We start from the raw sequence: 11,313 nt of genomic DNA, 5'->3' as shown, positions 1-11,313 counted from the left end.
CCCACGGGCTCTTCGTAAAGGACTGCAACACTCCTCCCGCTCACAGGCAGGGTCTATGCACTTTCTTATTTAATTGGGGCCAGGGGTGCCTTTTGATTGCCCCAAGCAGGGAAATAGGGTAGAATGGATGCATTATGACTTCAAAGTCTAGGCAATAAAAAGAACACAGCTTCTGCCTGGTTCGCTCTTTGGGAGATGCTCACTCTGGGGAAGCCAAGCATCACGTTGCGAGGAAGACCCGACAGTCCCATGCACAGAGACTACTTGAGAGGCCCTCATGGATAGGAAGGAACATGCCTAGTGGACAGCCAGCACCACCACTGGGCACATGTGAACGAGCCTTCAGGTGATTCTGGCCTCCAAGCGTCAAGCCTCCGCTGACACCAAAGGGAGCAGAGGGGAGCCATCCACACTAAACCCAGAGCAAAACGCAGATTCGTGGGCAAAATCACTGTGGTTGCTGTTGTTTTAAATCACTCAGTTCTTTAGGAATGGAACAAGCCCTCTTCAGCCATGGCCACCCCTTCTGTCCATGCATCTAACCACCATCTTCACCACCCTTGTCTGATCACTGATGGTTTCGTCTCCTCCACTAGAAGCAAGGAATCTCATCTCAATACCCCCAAGTCTCACATGGAACAGAAAGGGGCCTCCATAAATGATCGTACTCAATAATGAGGGCCAAAGAGAGCCAAGGAAATGAAGATAGTGTTGGATCTATCATCACAAGACTCAGGTTTCTGGGGCTCAGGGACCTGCTACTGGCTGATCAATATCTCCAACCACCCCACGTGTAGCCGGCAGTTCCTGCTTTCTGAGAGAGCTACGAGTGCTTTTGTGGTGACTGATAAGCTCTTGCTCCACTCAGGCCCAAGGACTTGATCAGACAGCAGTGTGAGGCATTCAGAAGGAAGCTTACGTGATAACGGCCACAACAATGAGGAGACACTTGGAGTTTGATGACAAAGAGGAAGCATCAGCCGCTGTGAGCTGGTCAGCCTTCCTAGGGACATGTAGCCACTGCCACTCCTGGTGGCTTTTCTTCTGTCCTACAGGGGAGAGGTAGGTGAGTGACTGTCCCCACTAACAGAGGCCCAGCCGCATCCCACACTGGCTCAGCACTGCTCAGATGCTGCACTCAGACACATCCTAGTGCTGGTCCATCCCAGGAACTTTCTGAACTCCAGGTCCAACATCCCTCAAACACCAGCAAATCTTATGCATAATGAAAACTCAGCAGGAATGGCAGGGCGGAACACTGTTCTCCACAAGGGCCAGTGGGTGCTGTTCCTCCCCAGGTCCTACCCTTGTCATCTGGAAAGTGGGTTCTTTTACAAAGGCATCTGGAAGGAGATTGGAAGCTGGGAATGAGAAATAATTAATTCCCCAGGAAAGGGCAGCTTGGAGAAAGGGGCTGACTTCTGAAATCAAAGTAGGGCCCACTAGCTGTCTACCTCGATGTCCTAAAACATATCCTCCAAATCCACTCCCTTCTCCAAGCTTTGTCACTCCCATGCTGCCCAGGAAAGAAACTAAGGATCCAGTTGATCCCAGAGTTGGCGGCATCTCAGTTCCCTTAAACTGATCTTCGGCTGGATCAGTCTCAAGTTCTCTCTGGGAATTTTTCAGTCAATGGGCACAGCAGCTTTGGCAGGCTCCATCTTGCCTGCTGCTCAGAACCCTACCAGGATTATCCCAACCTACCCTCCTCAGAGGCTAACTGGGAGCCATTCCTTTGGGCAGACAAGATATTTACTGGGCACCTACAACCTGTCAGGCTCAAGCAGATACAGAGCAAACACAACCCAGCATCTTGAGCTCATGTTCCGAACATTACAGACCAGCAGCCCAGTCAGGTCTGGAAAATAAGAGGGGGAGAGGACCCAGAGAACGTCAGGGAAAGGATTTTCCAGGATCCAACAGACCTTCCACGCTTGTTCCAAACACCATTCCTGTCTGCCACACTTGTGTCCGCAGCAGGAATTAAGGAATGAGGACTGCTTTTCTCTCTGTCAGAGAGAGAATCTGAGTCTGGAGGGTCACCAGGCAAGCCAGGCTTGTCACTCCAGGAACGCATAGGACCCTCTACTTGGTTGGTGCTGGATACTGCAGACCGCACTACCTGCCACCCCAACTCCTTCCGCCCTGGTCTCCTTTGTCCTCATCTCCCTGCTCCACCAAGTGACTCCATGAGCACAACAAGTAGGGTAGAATTTTCTTTCAGGGAAAACCATCAGGGGCCATGAGGCCAATCCTTATTCTTGTCCCTATCTGGCATTTCTTCTGATCCAGACTCCAGAGAAAAGAAAAAGCTGCGGGGGGTTTCCTTGTGTGTGAGGACTTTGTGCTGCCAGCCGATCGCTGCTGAGGAAGGTGAGGAACAGCTGTGGCCCCACCCTTCTGGCGACACTTCACAGAGAACTGCCCACTCAGTGAGCCAACTAGGAAGACTGAAGAGCCCTTCAGAGGACAGGGAAGCTTTGGAGAGAGAGGAACAGGTCAGTTCAAGGGGCCTGTGGAAGAGACGGGCTGGTCAAAGCTGCATCGGGAGGAGGCTGAGGTCGTGCTCCATGCCCAGAGTGCACAGGGGAGAAATTCACGGTTTTGCTTAGACACAGGCAAGGTCTGCATCTGACTGAGCACCGGGGATCTGCTCCAGGAACCACTACCCAGCATGGAACACCAAGAAGCAGAGGACACGGGGATGTTCAGCCCCAGGGCCCCACCCCTGTAATTCCTCCCCGCTCTAGTCCTGCCGTGTCCCAAGCCTTCGTGCCTCCTTCATGGCTCCTGGGGTGCATCTCCTGTGACTGCACGTCCCACTCTGCTCTGTGCAGCTTAACCCACTTCTCCCTGAGGCTCCACAACATCCAGGAGCAGGAAAGGACCCAGCAGGTCATCCCTGTGAGAAGAGCCATCCCCCACCCAGACTACAAGCCTAGGAATTTCTCCAAGGACATTGTGTCACTAAGGGTAGGGCACATTGCTCCGCTGGTTCTTGCACACTTTAATCCTAAGGTTTTGCATCCCCCACGACCTCATTCCTGTCCCTCCTTCCCAGTATGACCCTTTCACTTGTCTCAGGGCTGTGGAGAAGGCAACTCCATGACAGTTCCTGGAGTCTTTGTGAATTCCTTTCCTCTGCCCTGAGCTTGAAGAGGATAGCCAACCTGACTGCCTCTGTGAGCCCCCTCAGGCTGCCCAGGAAGAGATTGCTGGCAAAGCTAGGGACGGTGTACAGTTTGGCTGACTGGGAGCGCCTTGGTGGGAACACTCCCTCCGCCATAAAACTTTGGGAAGTAGAGCTTGATATCCAAAGGGATGAGTAACGCATCTCTCACTACAAAGACCATTACAACACCGTCACCCAGATATGTGTAGGGGACCCAACAAAGAGTAAGACTCTTTTTAAGGTGAGATCCCCAGCACTGTCCACGCCCAGCCTGGGGAACAGCCAAGCTTGAGGAGATCTGGGGCAGAGGGAACTAGCTATATCCTTGTGTACTCAGCCTTGTCACCAAGTCAGTCTGGTGTCCTGTCACCCTGCAGGGATAGGAGACTCTACCACAGCCACTTATTGTCAAAGTCTTCCTGGGGGAGGAGAAGAAGGGAATTGTCAGGGCCAGGCTGGGGTCCCAGAAGCAAAGAGGGGCACAAAGGCTGTCCTGAGACACATCTTACTCACAGCCCCCAAGCAGAGACTGCTTAACCTCAGGGCATAAGGGAGAGGAGGAGCAGGAGAAGGCCCAGCCCAGCCCCTCCTCCCCTGCCCACTGGGGGAGTCCAGTGGCTCCCTTGTGTGAAACATGGTGGCTCAGGACATTGTCTCCTTTGGAAAAAATAAGGGGAAACTGTCACCTGTCCACCCCAGGACCTCGAGCTTTCTACCTCGGGGAAAAACTACCTCCGGGATTGATCCATCCATCTTCTCTGGGACAGAAGCCAGCAATGCACTGGGTAGAGGAGCATGGAAGGGAGGCTGCCAGGGACTCACTAACCTTCCATCTTTAGAGTGGAAATCATTAATTCTTTCTTTATTCACCAAAATGTCCTAGGGCCTATAGTGTATTGAGTAAATTTGTCAACAATCTCTGAATCTTGTATATAAGAATGGATTGAGAAAAGTAAACTCATTTTTAAAATATCCGCCTTAGAGAAGGCTGGACTAGAAAGACGTTGTCTGCTGAATGTTTGTCATTGATGAGTGTGCTTCAACTATGGGACAATGTTTACTGGGTAGAAAAGTAATACATGTTCATCAGAGAAAGACAGTTAAAGGAAGAACAGACAAATAATAAGGTTAAAATTCCCAAGAATTTCACCTCCTTGAGATCATCATTAGTGCTTAAGCAGCTTGCCTTCCCCTCGTTTTCTTTGTCTTTATAACCTTCCATTGCTGTAACAGAATTGGGATTGGGCTGTTTAGAATTCATAATGTCTTCTTTTCCACTACTCCCTCATCTGTCATCATACTGGAGAGGATGGTGGGATAATCTGTTGGCAAATACTTCTGTTAGGCCCAGGCACATCAGAGCCATGATTCACTGGACCCAGGACAGAGAGTACTTAGTGGATAGTGATTTTTAGGATGATCAGCGTCCATTTCCCCATCATCTGTCACCAGTAACCAGCATTTCTCAAGGGCAACTCCCTCCTCAGAAAAGAGACACTCTGATTAGGGTGGAACAATCCCCCTCTCAGGTCCAGGGGTGCTCAATATCTCAAGCATAAACCACTTAGGCATTTAATTCTGATGGACTCAATGATGGTTTGTTTTGGTCCAGTGAATATCAAGTCCAAGATTTTATTCAAAATTGTGGGATAAATGAAGCTCTCTTTGTCACAGAATATTTACATTTAAAGAGGGGATTCTAAATATTCCAAAACACAAGGCTGGACTTGTGGGCAGAGAGGCAGTGAGGTTACCACTGGGGGGGTCTGTGTGTGTCCAGCTCTACATGCCCCTCAGGAAGGTCCAGACTATCTCCCACCACCAAGCAGACCCCCACCACAGCCCCTACTGGCCTACACTCTAACCACAGAGTCTCAGTCTACTCAAGGCGACCGCCATCTTCTCAAGGGCAGGAGACATCTCACTCATGTCCTTAGAGCAAGCTTCCCAAGTAGTTATTCATGACTTCGTCAGGATGGAAAAAGAGCCAAGAGCTGAGAAATGGAGACATTGTAGATTCAGTCACTGAGGGGCTTCCGGGGTCCAGCTCCTCTGCTGGCTACAGCACAGGCTTCACTTTCTTGTTCTTTCTTCTTGCTTTCACTTTGTGACACAGCACTGGGAGTGCAAGTGTCATTGGTGACAGTGCTACTGTCACCTAAGCCAAGCCAGAGAACTTTGACAAACCACCTTGCAGATGATGCAAGAAAACTAGAGGAGCACCGGTGTAGGAGGTCTGTGAGGTCTTGAGCCACCACTCCTGCCTTCCCCTTGGGGACTGTGTGTCTGGAAGGAAGTAACACCAGCAGCTGTGACTTCGGTACACCTTCAGGAAAGATGCAGCCACTCCTGCTTTTCTTAGCATTTCTTCTGCCTCCTGAGGCTGGGACAGGTGAGTGACCATCCCCATTCCAGAAACTCCAGCCCATCTCACAAAACCCTCCAGACTCCTCACCCTTCTGCCCAGCACAGTCAGGGATTTTCCTCAGTTTGAGCCCAAGAACTTTCTAGACGCCAGCCTCTATCCCAAACCTACACTAATAATTCCGATGCTTCATAGACACTCAAAAAGGATGGCAGGAAGGAAGGGTGTTCACTAGAAGGTTTAGTGTGTAAGCCTCTCTCTTATCACCTGGGAAGTAGGTTGTTCATAGAAAGGCATTTGGCAGAGGATGGGAAGCTACAAATGACAAGTAGTTAAAATCCTTCACTCCAACCCAAGAAAGGCCGGCTCAGAAAAATCGGGTGTGGTAATGAGAGTTGTCCTGGACCCAGCTTAAGATTCAGTTTCATTTCCTGGAAACTTCACCCCCTCACCCCCGTCAAGGAAAGAAGCCCAGGGAGCAGCTGATCTCTGAAGCCGCTGGATCACTGCAAGCAGGGCGCCCCGTTGCCGTGGCTCTGCCGTGGTCCTGGGCAGCACATTTTCAGCCCCACTCCCCCTGCTGTCTCAGGCCTTCGGCTGCTCCACACAGTGTCCCCTCTCCAGGCCAATGGCCTTCAATCCCACCAGCAAGATCCCCACCAAACTCAGCAGAAAGCTAAGTGAAGGACATTTATTCATGCAGCCACAAAATGTTTACTGAGATCCTAGGACGGGTTAGACCCTCAGGTATGAGGATTGTAGACAATCCAGCACCATAAGCTCATGGACAGATTATTAGAAACGGGCACCAGTTGAGACATTAGCAGAGGCTAAGAGGGGTTGGGAGACGCACTGAGGCAGAAGGCGTAGCGGAGCCCTGTCCACGATCCTCAGGCTCCACCATCGTGAAGACAGCTCTTATCTCCTCTATGCATGGTCTGAAGTAGGACAGGGACAACAAGCACTGTCATCCGTTTTCTCACAGGAGGTTCTGAGGCTTGACATTTAGAAAAGGTTATTCTCCTACGGGGAGAACCTGGGAGGACACTCTCCAGTGGCAGCAGGGCACTATAGACCCCACCCTCAATCATCACCTTCCAGAGCCTTCTCTCCTAACCACAGCTGCTCCCAGAAAGCCCATCTTCCAGTCTTTTCTTTCAGAGGACATCATCAGAGGACATGAGGCCAAGCCCCACTCCCGCCCCTACATGGCATTTGTTCAGTTTCTGCTTGAGAACAAAAAGAGGTGTGGCGGTGTCCTCATGCGAGAGGACTTTGTTCTGATGGCTGCTCACTGCTGGGGAAGGTGAGGGGCCACAGACAGCTGACACCTCCTGAGACCCCTACAGGGACCCCTGTCCTCTGCCCAGGGGCTGCAGCCCAGGGTAGTTCCCCTGGCTCCTGGTAAATCAAGGCCATGAGAACTGATGAGACGAGCCATCTGAGACCATGACTGGTCTATGGAAAGTGAGAAACAGGACAGGTAAGCTTTGGAGTCAGAGGATCAGATGTGAGAGCAAGTGACTCAGTTGAGAACAGAGACCACACTGGCCAAATGAAGCAGCTGGGGAGGATGAAAGCATACATTAGTGTGAAAAGGCATACTCAGAGTCTTTTCACAATATGACTTGAGGGCTAGAGAAAGCATCCAGGTGACCTACCCTCAATGTCACTGAGAAGCACAGGGGACACAGTCGCTCAGTGACAGTCCTCCTCTTGTTTTGATTTCCACTGGCTGCAGCCCTGCCCTGCCCCATGTCATCCACCCTTCATGACTCCAGGGCTGGATCTCTTTTGATTCCATGCACCACACCACGTCACTATACTTTCTATGCAGATTAATCAGTGTCACCCTTGGGGCCCACAACATCCAGAAGCAGGAGAAGATCCAGCAGGTCATGACTGTGAGACAAGCCATCTGCCACCCGGACTAAAATCCTAAGAACCTCTCCAATGACATCATTTTACTAAGATAAGGGAACCTCCCTACTGCTCTTGCTCCCCTGGGTCCAGATTGCTTCCCCTCCCACTGGGACCTGTCCCTTCCCTCCTTCCCCTCCGGGCTGCCTGACTAGTCCCTGTGGCTCAGGGGAGAGGGAAGTCACTGCAGCCTCATCACAGTGTCCAGGCCGAGGAGGCCCGTGGCTGAGCTGGACTTTCTTGCCTCTTCCCATCAGTGGAGAGAAAGGCCATGTAGACTACAGCTGTGCAGCCCCTCAGCCTGCCCAGGGGCAAGGCCCAGGTGAAGCCTAGACAGGAGTGCAGTGTGGCCAGTTGGGGGAAAGTCTCCCCAGTAGACAGAGTGTCCAACACACTGCAGGAGGTGGAGCTGACTGTGCAGAAGGATGATGATTGTTACTCCCACTTCCCCCACCATTGCAACCGGGCCACCCAGATTTGTGTAGGGGACCCGAAGAAGATGAACAACAGCTTCAAGGTAGGGTTTCCATCATCCACCAAGACAGACCTGGGGAGAGAAGAAATGGGGAGCTCTGGGGGATGGGAGTGGCCATATCTTCAAGCCTCAGCCTGAGAGCTTGGGCAGCCTGGGTCCACGAATGCAGTCTTTAGTTTTTTTCCCCAGAGCAGATCAGGGCTGCAGGGCGAGGAAGGATCAGTCACCCCACAGTAGGGTTCTCACCCAAATTTCCCTAAGGATTAGAGAGAAAGCATTGGCCTGGGTGGAGCTGCATGTAACAGTCAGAACCAGGCTGGAGGCCTGGGATGAGGGAGGTGACAAGGCCTGCCCCAGCCCTGCTCTCCAACATAGCCCATAATGGAGACCACTGACCCTTGGGTGGGAGGGTAGGGCAGGACCACGAGATGGCCAACTCAGTCCTTCCTTTCTCTGTCCCCAGGGGGACTCTGGAGGCCCCCTCATCTGCAACAAGCTGATCCAGGGTATTTTCTCCTATGGACAAAACAACGGGACCCCTCCAGGAGCCTTCATGAAGGTCTCACACTTTCTGCCCTGGATAAAGTCAACAATGAAGCACTTCTAACAGCAGGCAGGAGGCTGACCTTCCTCTGTGCCTGACCATCTTTCCTGGGGCAGAGGCAGGAATCCCATGGGGCGGGCAGTGGGACTGAGGGGACGTAATAAATGGATCTCTAGCGAGTGTGACTGAAGTCTCACTGACTCACTGAACCACTTTCAACACGCAACAGCATGCTCCAGGCAGCCCTCTGCTGTCAGTTGTGGCTGTCCTTCCTCCATCTCCTCCAGCTCTCCTTCCCCCTAAACCCCATGCTGTATCCTTTCTCAGTCGCACATCTGTGGTGCTGAGCCCTGTGCAAGGGCTGAGTCTGAAGGCTGCCCATGATAAAAGGATGATCTTCTTCCCCAAAATATGTTCCTTCCTGGGCTTTAGAAAGTTCTTACCTTCTCTAAATCAACCACCATCACCGATACCCTGACAATTTGGCAGAGAGAGCAGCAGGTCAGTGGAAGGGGAATAACTCCAGGGAGACAGGAGGCCAGGGGGCCAGGCCGTGGGCACTCAGTTTCCTGTTTCCAGGGCTTCTGTCTCCAGTGGGGCAGCTTCTCCCAAGCCAGGACCACCTGCAGCTTCTGATGCTCAGATGCTGCCATTATGGCCTCCAGCCTCACTCTGGTCCCATTTCCTGCCCTCCCTGGGCCCAGAACTGAACTCACTCAACCTTCCTCCCTGGCTGACTGTCCCACAGCAGCGTCTGTTTTCCATGTGACTGCCCTGGCCACCAGCTCCTTTCCCTTCCAGCCCACCGTGTTTTGAGCCAGCTTCTCTCTCATCTCCTTAACTGAGTTCCCAAAGTCCCATGTGAATTCCCCTCTATGGCTTGTCCCTGTCATGCCTGAGCTGCCTGCCCACCTGATGCCTATCAAAGGACCCAGTACCCACTTCCCACCTGAGCAGAGACAGTTCAGGTCCTCCATCCAGCCTAGCATTCCCAGGGCCATATCTACAATGTCCTGTGGAGTCGCTCAGCAGCCTCAGCCCCTTTCAGCCTGGCCTGTCTCCCCATGCTGGCAACCTGGGTTACGGCAGCTCAGTGAGCCTGAGGACTCTAGGGCTATTGGGCCAGAAAGTACCACTTGGCTGTCCATCAATAAGTCAATTGCTGATCTCTCTCTTTGTGCCAGACACATAACAGGATGTGTCTCTGATACTCGGAAACTTACATGGAGGGGAATTTCCTCTAAATTATCCTGGTTCCTCCCCTTCCCCCAGGCAGGTCAGTTTGGCAGATGGAGTGGTATTTGGAATCCTCAAGACATCTTGCCTTGAAAATAATTAAATTCTCTGTATTTCATCTGTATTGCACATTAGAGTGTCACATGAGTCATCTTGTTTGATTCGAGAAGGACAGTGTGAAATTGGAGGAGACTTCAAGACCCACAGGTCCTGAGTTTCCCAGTCTGTGCTCAGGGGATCCCATGACCGGACAGGATGGAGGGAGAGAGGAAAGAGCCACCTGGGCAGCAGTATCTTTATTTATTGACATGTAGAAGGCATGAGCCCCAGTCCACAAATGCACAAAATGCCACATTTCAAGTCCAGATCCTTCAGTGTGATGAAAATAGTAAGAATAACAAGAAGCTTTCACATCTTGAGGCATGTGGTGAAGCTGTTTTGGTTTAACCATGATTCAACCTAAAACTTGTTTTCCCCAGAGCAGCCTGACCTCTGACCCACCAAACATTGTACATCTGCTTCAAACATTTTCCCAAGGCAAAGAATGCATTTTTTATTTTATTTATTTACTTATTTATTTATTGAGGAAAATTAGCCCTGAGCAAACATCCACTGCCAATCCTGCTCTTTTTGCTGAGGAAGATTGGCCTTGACCTAACATCCATAACCATCTTCCTCTATTTTATATGTGGTTCACCTGCCAGAGCATGGCTTGATAAGCGCTGCTTAGGTCCACACCCGGGATCCAAACTGGGCTCCCCGAAGCAGAACGTGGGAACTTAACCACCGCACCACCAGGCTGGCCCAAGAATGCATTCTTTAAAGATAAGAATGAATGTCTCCCTTTCTCTGATTCCAATACCAGCAGTTCTTTGAAAATAATCTCTTCTTCTCAGAGGTCCAAGGTCAAGTTGACCTATTATGTATGTGCTAAACTGCAGAAAAACATATCCTTGTGACTTGGAAAAAATTGCATTCCTATCCTGCTTCATGTATGTTCTTGGTTGTGAAATGGTCTATAGCCATGCTGTGACCACACTTCTCAGGCGAGTTTTCCTCCCTGATGGAGACAGCACTTCCGGGCTAGTCTTCAGCAACAGCTCAATAAACATCGCTCTATCTTTCTTATCTAAAGATTGGTCATTTATTATTTTCATCACCAATTATGACCCAGATGATCTTATTTTAGCGTCCCGTATCCTGCAAACAGCACCACCGATAAATTGCATGTGACAGAATGCAACAAATTCGTTACAGCTGGACAAACACTGAATCAGTTGGGACCAACATCAAAAAGAGAAGAACCATCATGGAGAAGAATAACAAACAAATCCCACAGATATGAAAAGGAAAATCCAGCACATTGAAAACTAAGATGAAAAGCAAAGAAAGCTTATTTTTCCTTCAAGACAGTCCCCATGTCCATCCACCAAGCATTCTGTGGGACCCACAGCACCGGCAGAAGCATCAGCAGAGGCACGAAGGAAGAGCTGAATGCACGTGCGGAGATGAGCAAGTGAATAGTAGAAGGGGCAGGAGCCAGGGGACAACTTCAGGTCACAGCGATAAAAAGAACACTCTTGGGAGAAGCCGTCACAAGA

At 50.8% G+C, this 11,313-nt stretch overlaps 1 pseudogene; it reads left to right on the top strand.

The window, feature by feature from the left end:
- Nucleotides 1-937: 937 nt before the first annotated feature.
- On the top strand, nt 938-8,539 carry LOC106830415 (granzyme H-like; annotated as a pseudogene).
- The last annotated feature ends 2,774 nt before the right edge of the window (nt 8,540-11,313 follow it).

This window comes from Equus asinus, chromosome 2 (genome assembly GCF_041296235.1).
Source record: "Equus asinus isolate D_3611 breed Donkey chromosome 2, EquAss-T2T_v2, whole genome shotgun sequence".
NCBI classification, from domain to species: Eukaryota; Metazoa; Chordata; class Mammalia; order Perissodactyla; family Equidae; genus Equus; species Equus asinus.
The sequence above is the reverse complement of the archived record's forward strand: the minus strand, read 5'-3'. Positions and strand labels throughout refer to the sequence as shown.